We start from the raw sequence: 12,171 nt of genomic DNA on the forward strand, positions 1-12,171 counted from the left end.
CTCTAAAGAATAATTTTAAATTTATCCATTTAAGGATATTCACGTTATGATAAGTTTTATTTATCTCATTTGTACCTATTTAATTCATTTTGAATTGCTTTAATATTTATTGTTTAGTGTTGTGTTCTGTCGCTGTTGTATTTTTCTGCTTTTTACGGTCAATGCTTTTGGGAAATCCTTGCAAAAAGGGGGATTTTGCTTTTTTGAAAAATCTCTAGAGGGTTGCAACCTTTAACTATAGTTGAACCAGCTGTCATTAGACAAGAAATATCATTACAGCTAGCTGTTTTGTCACCTCATCATCAGTAATATTGATGGGCATTCTTCAGTTTGAACAAGGGAAGCCAAAGCAGCAGCAAATGACTCATGTTGTCCCTTCAAATCTTCAGTATTGTGCCACGTTTCAACAGAAAATATAATGAGCATAGCTTTTGCATAGTCCTCAGTAACAGGCCAGACAGGTTCTGTAGATATTCCTGTAAAAACTGGGACGTGATCTACTTTGCAGGTACAATTACACTTTTTGCTCCAGTTCCATAATGATATTTCTGGCTCAGTTTCTCTCCGCTTATCACTTAAGTATTTGTCTACTTGCGCTACTTTTTGTAACAGTTCCATCTTCACCAGACGTATCCAAGGCTCGGAACCCACTGATACCAATGTATCGAAAATTCCTGGTACATCTAGTCAGACGACCACCACTATTAATGAAATCCGCCGCAGCACCTGGAACATCTACTAAACCCGCAATCTTTTGAAGTAGTCGTTGAGCCAAATTTTTAACAGTGCTTCCATCATCAGTGTTTTCAATGAGATGGCGATGAACATGTACTAAATCTTCCGTTGAAGCAGCACCTTTGCAAGCATAACTAGCAATGTATTTTTGTAGAGCGAGAAGGTTCTGATCTATAATGTGTTGACTATCACAATTTGCTAGCCAACTAAGTAGGCGTGTTTTTACATGCATCATCAAGCGAGGATGATCCCGTGGTCCCTCATATCTAGGATGTTCCCCTTCTGTTATCACAGCATTAAAAGGATGAATCTCTTTACCACTTGTATTTTTGGTTTGTGGATCAAGATCGCCAAAATGAAAGCGACAGTACTTCTGTGAAGCAGTATCTTTTTTATTCTTACGGCGATAACGCAAACAATTGGAATTACAATTATGGAGGCCAATTCTGTTCACAAGATGGGTATGTTGCTCTTTTATACCACCTTCATGACTAGCAACATACGAAAGTTCTTGTGCCAATGGGTTATGGTCCGGTGGAGCTTGGGTCCCGTCTGGTCTGGCCCATTGATCTTTGTTTGGAACCCAAGTTCTAATTCCAGAAGTATCCATAATTTCATTTCCACCAGCAGGATGCAGTGAAGTAAACATTGGTGAAAAAATGTCATTACTGTCTTCATTTGTTGTTTGTAACCAATTTTGAAGTTCTTGCGCTGCAGGTTTTGGTGCTTGTGAGTCTGCAACATCATCAGACAAGCTATCCATTATAGTTTTGACTTTCCGGGCATGTTTAGATGACGATATTGCGTGTCCATGTATCTCACCTCGACTTTTAGCAAATTCATATCGCAACCAATAGTCATCATATTGAAATACTTCCTTACTAACTGTGGCGAAGTAATTTATAGTCCTTGCATCGAAATACTGCGTCACAATATGAAGATTTTGTAAAATCATTTCCCGCTTAAATTTATTATCACTTTCTATTTGCTGGCGTACAGCATCTTTGTTTACATTGTTTATTAACGCATAATACTTAATAAGTAGTAAGCCATGGCCCCTCCTGGAAATAATAGTTGTGAGGCTAGCCTTGTAAAATATGCACAGTCATCTATGTATCTATCTATGGGTAAAATCTTACGAGATGAATGTATTTTTAAACAATAACATCATAATTTCTTATCTCGACAATTTCCCGTCGGTTTGACTGTAAAATTTTCTTCATGCACATCTTGTGACGCACGTTCGAACAACACAAGTTTTACTTACTTACTTACTTACAGGTTTGGAGAATGTTCCAAATTTCAAATTTTAGGACGAACATATTCGCAATGGACAAGAGAATACAAAAAAGCACTTTTTGACGAGTTTTTTATGTACATTTATCGGAAATCAACAAATCCTTTACCTGGTAAGTAAAACACTATGCTTTCTTATGTTCGGTTTATCATGTAAGAAAATGCAAGCCCAATGTTTTTTATATTTTAGCCAGGCCTGTGGTTGCATCCTTCTTGAAAAGGCATAACCAGGGGCGGATCCAAACCCCGCAAATGGGTCAAAGGACGGGGTTTAAAAATAACAAGTATAGTTTATCTAATTTTCAAATATTTAGTACTAACCAGTAATATTTGGGGCGTGTAATAATGTATTCATTTGAGCGCTCATCAATATAAAAATTAATAAAATTGCCGCCGCTGCTGTTGCGGTGTGTATGGTCGCGCGGTGGTGGCGGTGGCGCGCGTGATGGCATCAGCTTCATTTTCATTGCGAAGACAGGGCGCAAAGATGGCTAGACCTAATCTTTAATAATGGATAGAAAAATATAGACTTTGTTCTGCAGGTTTTTGACGGAGCAATGAGGTTATTCTTAACTCTTATTGGTCTAGAGTGCCGGGTTTGCAAGAGAAGAACACCGGCAGGATTTGATTGGTCATTACAGAAGTTTTCTTAAGTTGTGATTGGCTAAAAATCAATACCCTGCAAAAGCCAAAATGCTCACGCTAGTCTTCATCTTCATATCTTCCTCAACATCATTGCTCAACATGGCGTTTAGTTCAGTGAGAGAAGATGTTTTGAAATTATTTCAAGACGAAGATTTGCAGAAATTGATTGAAATATTTAATATTTATTCTGAGAAATGGATAAATTCAAATAAAAATGTGTTTTTAAACACAGAACAGATTTATGCTGTACTTTCTTGTGGAGAAATTGATGTGAATGAAGATGCTTTGAAATATCTTCCTGCATCAGTTTCTTCCAAGAATTTTGTTGCATTGAGGTAAGATTTTATTTTCTGTAATTTCCATTTCTGATTATTGCTGACCATTTGTTACCATAGTAATTAAGTATACATCACTATGTCATCACCATTAACTACTTATGGCTAGCTAGCTACATGTATTCGTGGTTTTTGTTTTGATTATTACTCTTGGAGAGCTAGCAACCGTATCTATGGTAGCTAGCTGGCATGTGTGTGTGGAATTAGTAATGGTTTTGGTTCTTCTCAAAATGTTAAAACTTAGTGTCTTTGCTCTGAGGAATGAATTCTCTGTAATTTCTCTAAGAAATATTTATTTATTTTTTACTGTTTAGGTCCGAATCATCTGGAAATTGCTTGTTTAGCTCCATATCCTTATGTCTGGTAGGTGATAATAGTTTGACGCAACAGTTAAGGCTACTTGCTTGCATTGAACTTTTTGTCAATTCTGTATTATAGTTCTCACCCCAATTTATTTGTTGACAAATATCCATCTTTAAGTCCATCAAATATTTTAGCAATGTCAGTATCTCATGCTGCTGTTGATACTAATTTTAAGGCTGCTGAACTTGTCAAAGCTGAGGCTACTTTTTGTTTGAAAAACATGAACCAGTGGTCTGGTTTTCTCTTTGTTTTGTCATTGTCTTCTATAATTCGCAGAAATATTATGTGTTATTATCCTGATTGTGGTCCTCTCAAATACAAAGAAATATTCAATAAAAAGGTTTTTCCACGTGTGCCAAAGGTTGATGAAACTTGCTTCCATATTTTGTTTTGTTATAAAGGTTATCTCATTTCAGATCTTACTTTTAAACATAATCACTATGTGCCACTTTTATTTACTTCTAAGGAATTAATTTATAAGCCTCTATTTAAGAAGAAACGTATGTCTACCAATGTTTCTGGATTCTTTCAAAAGAAAATTGATTTTAAACCTGTCACCAAGAATAAGCTTATTTTACCAAAGGTATCTCTTCCTCAGCAATTGCCTACATCAAGTCAGGATCCCCAAGCAATAATAAAAGGTACTAATAATACACCTTCAAGCAACATTTCAAATCCTTCTTCTTCTTCTGTATCTAATGTTTTTAGTAATCTTTTACAAAATAGTACTAGCCATGAACCTAATTTTTTTCCAAACAATAATAAATCAGTCATAACATCAAAAATAGTTGTTTCATATTACAGACTTCGTGTTAAAGGAGGGATGACAGACAAACAAATTTTCGATCTAATAAATCAGACTTTTTCCCCTTCTGCATATTATACCTACCCTAAAACTTTAAAACGTCAGTTCCGTTCAAAGTGGTTGGCAGTCTGCGCGTCTTGTGTTTGTTTTAAAACACAAAATTTTCTCCATATTAAACAGATTGGTTTTCCGTTCATGGATGCTTCACTTTTTTAAAGCATTTTAAGGTGAGAAGAAATTACTGCTTGTTTTTAAAATGTGAAAATGTGTTGTTCTTTATGGTGATTGTCGAAAAAAATATTTTTTTCTGTATAGCATTTGTGCAATTCTTAATCTGTAAACTTTATTTATCTTGTATTTATTTAGATAAAAATATGAAACAAATGGAATATCCCGATCATATGGTCAATACGTGTATCTGCAAGTATAATACGTTACGATTACAATTTTATATCAAGAATTGTGGGCACAAGAAACTAGATGTCAACCAGTGAGGAAATTTTTGCAAGCGTTACATTACCACGGAATTTTTGAATTCAAGATCAATTATTGGCGTATTAAGCGGCGACCAATTTGTTAAGCTGTTTCATAGTCTTCACGTTACAATTATAACCTGGTTTAATGGAAGTGCTCTGTGTTGTTTGATGCGCACAAGTTTATCAAAAGCCAAGCGATTTCAAGTCCTGCTTGCCGAATGATAATTGTGCGAAATAATTCAGATTCCAGTCATTATTGCTTCGCTTGCACCATATCTTTCATCCCGATATTTAAATAGTGTTTTGGTGTTAAATAAACAGTTCTCGGTTATTCTGATGACACTGAATCATTATACCATGACAAATGGTTTGGTCACGCTTTGTAATAAACACCAGCAAGTAACGCAGCAGAATTTTTGCAACGCAGCAAAACTGTTGCAAAAAGATTTTTAAAAGACTTCTTTGCTTACAAAATTGTTAAATCTTGTTTGAGCATTAACTACCTAATTATTATATATTGTAAGTCATAGGCAAATTTGTCCACGTGACATACAACTAGTAATTTATTACATATTAGGAAATGTATTTCATAGATATGCTTAATTTTCGAGAACAGCATCCGTGAACTGGAATAATTGACAATCTGGTAAGAGCGTCTTTTTGCACTAGAAATTGCAACGAACATAAAATAAACAACGCTTGACGCGCAGACTGCAATTCACAAACATGTAATGTAGTATGCAAGTAAAAATAAGATAAAGAAAAAAAGCTCTGGTTGCTCACAATCTTCATTATTCTGTATTTATAAACGCTCAACCAAAAAGGACATCAACACTGAATACACAGTCTGTAGTGCTAAAAACAGTAACAACGAAAAAATTAATTTTTACAGTTTATGCAAATTCTTCTCTAGGATATACACGCTGTTTTTATAACAATGGTGTGTTTTAGTTTCAGCCTCGATGTTCTGAACTTCTTTGAAAAATGCTATCCTCTTTTTTCTCAATATGTTCTTAGCATGACTATGGCCTGAAAACATATAATAACTAATAAAGAAAAGCATGCTATATGTTACTATAGCTAGTTAATGGCAACATGTAACGGCCCATTGCTTGGACAAAAAAATTTCAGTTCGCTTGATATACAATAAAAAAAGTAAACTTCTAATCAATTTTGTGCGTCATATGAATTTTCATATTTAAAGACAATTAATTCTGATATATATCACAACCAATTCTCGGTATAGGTTACGGGAAATAGCAAATCATGGTTTTCCTTTGTTACGTGGTGTCATTCGTAAAGAGTGAGCCAATGACATAAATATTTAGGACTTACGTACAGGGCACTTTGGTTACACTCATAAGCGCAAGAAATGAACACATAAAATTTGATACTTATTACAAAAATACCAAACAAAAGAGAACAGCCTCGATGTCTTTTGATGTTGTTTTTACAGGTAGCTTAGCTACTGTAATTACATTTAGGATTAAACTAGCATTTATTACTTAATACTCAGTAAAATAGGTCAAGTTCGAATATTAAATATCGCTGGAAATTTTTAAGGTTTAAAACCCATGTCTCGCAGTAACTTTTTCGTTCTTATCCTAGTCGATAAAGCCCGTGGAAAAATCCACTTAGGCAGGATAACAGAGAAAAACAACAGTCATTTAAATTTTGCTGACATTAGTAGAGACCTGTGAAAACACACAAAAATTTTTCAGAAATATGTATACCTGTTGCTTTCATCGTATAGATCTTGAAACGCTGATCAAGAAAATATATAGGATCGTGTACTTTTGACAAATGGATGCAGAAATATCGTTAACTTTTGACAAATGAATGCGGAGATATTAGGGTTTAAAAGTTTTGATGACGTCATTAACCCGCCCATTCCGGATCGGATTAGGTGACGCAGGCTTGGAAAACTTATCCAAATTGGTCTCAGGTAGTCCCCTAGTGACCCACGCAGGAGATGACGTCAAGTGATTCCACCCGTTTCCAAGTTATTTAGCCTTCAATTTAAAAGTGCAATGCAATGGCTTCACTAATCTTAATATACTTTCCTTTGACGTCAATATTGCTTTAACGTTAAAGTTTGATAATTTACAGAAAAATTTTATAGGCGATGTTTTATAGTCTTTATATAGACTAGTCGATAAAGCCCGTGGAAAAATCCACTTTGGCAGGAGGACAATGTAAAAATTGGTTATTTTAGACTTTTTGCTGACGTCAGCAGTGCATATGCAAAAACAAATTGACGAAATTCAGTTTATTCATTGCGTCTATTGTGTAGAGTTTAAACTGCTGATCAAGAAAATGTATATGATCATGTGCTTTTGATGAGCGGTTGATGAGATATAAGGGTTCAGAAATTTTGCTGACGTCAGCAATGGCACGTGAAAAGAACCAATTTTTTTTAGTTGGAAATCTGTATACCTGTTCTTTCATGGTATAGATCTTAAAACGCTAATCAAGAATATGTATAGGATCATCTACTTTCGACAAACGGTTGCAGAGATATTAGGGATTAAAGCTTTTTTTGATGACGTCATCAACTCATTAATTCCGAAACGGATTTGGGGAGCCAGGTTTGGGAAACTTACACAAATTGGTCCCAGGTGGTCCCTAGTTACCCACGCCGTGAAAAACCATTGACGTCACCACCTCGTTTCCAAGTTATTTGGCCTCAGGTGCCCTGTAATGGCTTCATTATTTCAATATAGGATATTAACGCTAAAGTAGAATTATTGACGTCGCGTCGTAACGTCATAAAACTTAACATATTAGACATGCATTTTTCGGCAACATCAAAGAAAAATAAGCATATCAAATTTGCCTGTCACAGACACACGGAACTGGCGTATTATTATATAGACTAGTTATTTAAACCCGTGGAATAATCCACTTAAATATATTTTATTCGTTCGTTTTAAACGAAATCCCGCAGAGATATCCACTCAAAAATATTTAAAATTTATTATATGTTTCTTATCACAAAATCATTGGTTTCAGTTTCATTTTAAAGACGCAAACAATGAAAACTTTTAAACAAAATTCACAACTATAATAACAACGTTGGTTACCTGTGACTTTACTCGTATAACAATTTATAACAAAGGACCCGTCACGGTAAATTGAAATTCGCATGCAAAAAAATTCCCAGCTAATAAAATCACTTTATTTTATCACATGAGTTGTTTTAGCTAAACAGCGAAATTCATTGTTCTTTTCGTCAAAACGTTTTTTTTGTTAATTCCATTCAAGCGGGAATAAATGAAACCAATATGTTATAACAGTAGACAATAGACACGTGCGTAAGGGAATAATAAAAATAATTACCCGTGACTTTGTGTATTAAAGTTTACATCGTCACAGAAAGGTTTTTTGTGAGAACAATAAAATAAATTAACCGTGACCTTTTTAAATCAAAAATTTTAAATCAATATGAAAAAGCACACAAAATACAGAATAAAAAAAAGTTTAGCAAAAGTGACATGTTACTGCGGCTGTTTCTTTAGAAAAAACAACACATGCACTTTGCCTGTTACAGACACACGGAACTGGCGTATTATTATATAGATTAATTTCAAACCGATTAGTCCCTGCAGTCATTTTAGTGTCAATGGTATGAAAAACTATGCTAAAACTATACTAAGTAAAAGTTCTATTACTTCAGTAAAAATTGAAATAATGACTTGAAACTTAGTATTACATGTTTTTAGACCAGTTTGATGAAATGAACCCAAAAAATTTTTTTTACTACTATCATAGTTTCTGAGTTTTTAATTTTGGCCATTTTTGGAGACGCAGATAAACTTTTTTTGACAGCATATATTTGTTGACAAGCATGTGTACAGAAAACAATCTAAGTGATTCTCAGGATTAAAAATTATTCAAACAGATAAAATGTGTCCCAGGTTTAGGACCAAATACCTTATCCAGCTCAGAGATAGTGGGAACGTGCTTCTAAAGCACAGTGCTAAATACATAATCTAAATTTCATGCCGTATAAATACAAATACCTGGATCTGCAACACGTTTACTTTGCACTAATCGCCCAGTGTGGTGCCACTCACACTTATATTTTGCCTTTTATGCAAAATAAAAAATGCTAAACAACTGTATTTGCTTTGTAGAAGTAACAATAGGCTTTATCTTTATCATAAGTCCTGTGAATGTTGGTTTATGAAAAAGATATTATACCCTACAAGCGCTCCACTGGATTTGTAACACATTACACTAAGTGTCCTCCATGTGAAACAGTTTACGCTTTATTAAGTCTTAACCTGAAGATTTTAGGTCTTCCCATTTCAAGCGAATATTACTTCTGGCTATACTTTCCCAAATTTTGTTATTTAATAAAAGAAAACCGAAAATCTACAAAATTATTTATATATGCAGAAATTTATTTATGAAACATAGGTTTCAGCTTGTCGTGGAAACATGTTTAACAACATGCAATGTCTTTCATACCTAACTAGCTATATACTAAGTCTTGAATGTTCGGTGTTATGGGAGGTCCATATAACTAGCTAGCTATTTTTATTTAAAATGACAGAATGCCTTGAAAAATCTTTTGTGCAGCTAACTACATTAAATTAATAGATTTAGCTCTTGTACTTTATCACCTAATTATTTAATAACAAATGTGCCCTGGAGTGCTGGCATGGTACTGTCTAGGTAGCTTAAAATCACAAAATAAATATTATCCAGATGTGACCACCCCTCATCATCAAACATCGAAAAGGCGTTTCTGTTCTTTTCTTCTCATTGTGGGGTACCTCAAATTCTTGTAAATCCAATGGAAAAAAATTACTTAAAAATTCCTCCTCTTTTCCTTGCACTACTCATCGCATTTCTTTGCATGCCTTTAGTTTCAAGCCGCAATCTTTCAGCCGCGTCTCGGTCATAAGTTTCAGCGCTAGCCAAAATGACGGACAACGTCGAGGAATTCTGGGTAATTTCGAAAAAAATGTGGTTCTGCCTTATGATTTTCAGATATTTGCTGCTGATAACAGCATATTTTGTCCCTCGGGTGCCACACCTCCGTATACATAGGAGTTAATTACCTTTAAAACAAACTATTAAGTTTACACATTTTCTTTTACTTCTCAGTAGATAACTTGCTAGCGTTCTCCTAATGAAACTCCAATCAGTTTTTTACTTTGAATACAAAACTTTGTTTCATCGCAAAGAGAACGAATTGAAGATGTATAGAATTGCCTGAAACATTTCCAATCCGTTCTCTTTGTGATGTTAAATCATCGCACGTTAGAAATATTTACCTCGTCGCAAAACACAAAAATGGAAATATAGAAAAACAAATATAAGCTTTAATAAACCTCATGATAAGTAAGCATTTTTGAAATAACTCTTTCCAGGATTACTTCTTCGCTGCGCGTTTCTTTTTTCAGTTGATAAACAACTTTTTCCGTTAGATGCAGCGTGCACGTTAATCTGTGGGTAAAATTAAATTATTCTATCTGTAACGACCAGCGGGGCTTTTAAAACAAAAAATAAACAAATAGAAACATTTAAAAATAAAAATAAAAATTTGGTATTAATAAAATAAAATAAAAAAGTTTTATTTTTTGAAATAACGAAAAAAAAGAATTAAATGTTTAATCACCCTTTTGGGACGTGTGCTTGCGTTTACTACAGTCCTCAACTCTATGGTATTAAACACTGAGTCAGAAGAATCATTGTAAAAGGATTCCTCCAACAACGTGTCTAAATCCATAGAATTAGTATCCTGTGGTACATCCCTCAAAGAACAGGAAGCAAACTGCAAACACAGACCCTCAAGGTAATTATCTGGGGTCGGATTCCCATAAAAGCTTCCAAATTCGGGAATACATTGTAGCATGTTTGCCTTTATCCATTGAGGGTGGGTAAACGCAAACCTTGCTACACTGTAATGGGTTCTTAGACTATAAAGACAAGCACCCAGCTTCCCCAACACCTTCGCATATTCCACCACATAGGCATCTTTCGTGGTGAAAAATTATACCAACTGCCTTATCGCATCACGTACATCTATTTTCGCACGTTTGTGTTTCGAATCGACAGTTTGTAATGCGTCTTGCACAGTATATAAGTACCGCACAAAGGGTTTTAAATATTTCGTCTTCAATTTTCCCGCAATACGGCAAAAGCAGTTATATTGTTGTGGAGAGATGACGCTGTTTCTGATAATGCGACGCTTGGTCTACATAGGAACTCACAAGACTGAGTTTTTAAACGAGCTTTGAAAACGTCACCTGATAAGAAATAAGTCTTTAAGGAACTGTTTATGATATCTAAAAAATAGAATAGTAAAATGCATTTTAAAATCATATTTTAAACATCATTCCAATGCATAAAAAGCAACATATAACGTTATTACAATCACAACTTACCCCACGGCGAGATTTTCTTTATTTTTTGTTGGACCGTTTTTGAAGGACGGAGCGTATTATCTATATAAATGTAAAGTAATGTTTTAAAATGTCAATGATTCCATTACATTTATATCATTATATCATGTACATAAAACACAAAAACAACGACGCTTGTAGCACAGCACACGTAACTATACCGCATAATCTAATTTTCTGTTATTTTCAACTTTTTTATACAGTTTTTAAAGTAATATGCACGCTAAAATTTACTCTTGACTATGTTTAAAAATAAAAGATGATTATTTAGGGAAAATATAATCACGCCCTTAAATTTACTCTTAAGTAAAATTGAGGGTGAAGTAAAGAATTATTCATTTTTTTACTTGCAAGTCTTGGATAAAAATACAACGTATTTCTGTTGTTTTTTTTTTCCTTTTCGTCTCTAGTAAATTTGAGTAATCATGGTCATCATTCTAAATAACCACAGGTTCATATTTATTAGTGCTAAAGTTAGTTAGGTATATTATACAAAGTACAACCTACCTGGTCGTCCTACGAGCTGTTCGTGTTTGTCCAATCTAAATTGAAATATTATATAACAGCTGCACATAATTTTCACTTGATCAATACTTCTTACAAAATTACACTTACACAAGTGGAAGATACTTGCACTTCACGCGTTCGTTGTTGCTTTTCAAATTGCTAAAATGGTTTTTCAGTTTGAATTTGCAACTTCCTGTTCTGTAAAAGTAGTACTATCCTTTTACACACTTTATTTCATGTAACACTTAACTTACATCAAGCATAGACAAAAATGACTGTCTTCTTCTTTTATCGTTTGTGCTTGTGTTCTTGGAATCAGTTGTACCGCTAGAATTGTTATATAATTATTCAAAGATGGAGTAGATTTAAAATCTTTCCACTCGGGTTTATCTGCCCCTCCAGCTTTTCCAGTATCGTCGAGATAAAAATGAACATTCGCTACCTTTAAATGCAATGCAGCCAGATACATGCTCGCACCTTTACTCATCATATCATTTATGTATTTGTCAAATCTCTATCGTCGTTTTCATCCTCTTGTGCACCAGTGATCGCAATTGCAGCCTTTTTGTATTGCATACTGGTGGCTTTGTGAC

The sequence above is a fragment of the Hydractinia symbiolongicarpus genome, chromosome 1 (genome assembly GCF_029227915.1).
Source record: "Hydractinia symbiolongicarpus strain clone_291-10 chromosome 1, HSymV2.1, whole genome shotgun sequence".
In the NCBI taxonomy this organism is placed as follows: Eukaryota; Metazoa; Cnidaria; class Hydrozoa; order Anthoathecata; family Hydractiniidae; genus Hydractinia; species Hydractinia symbiolongicarpus.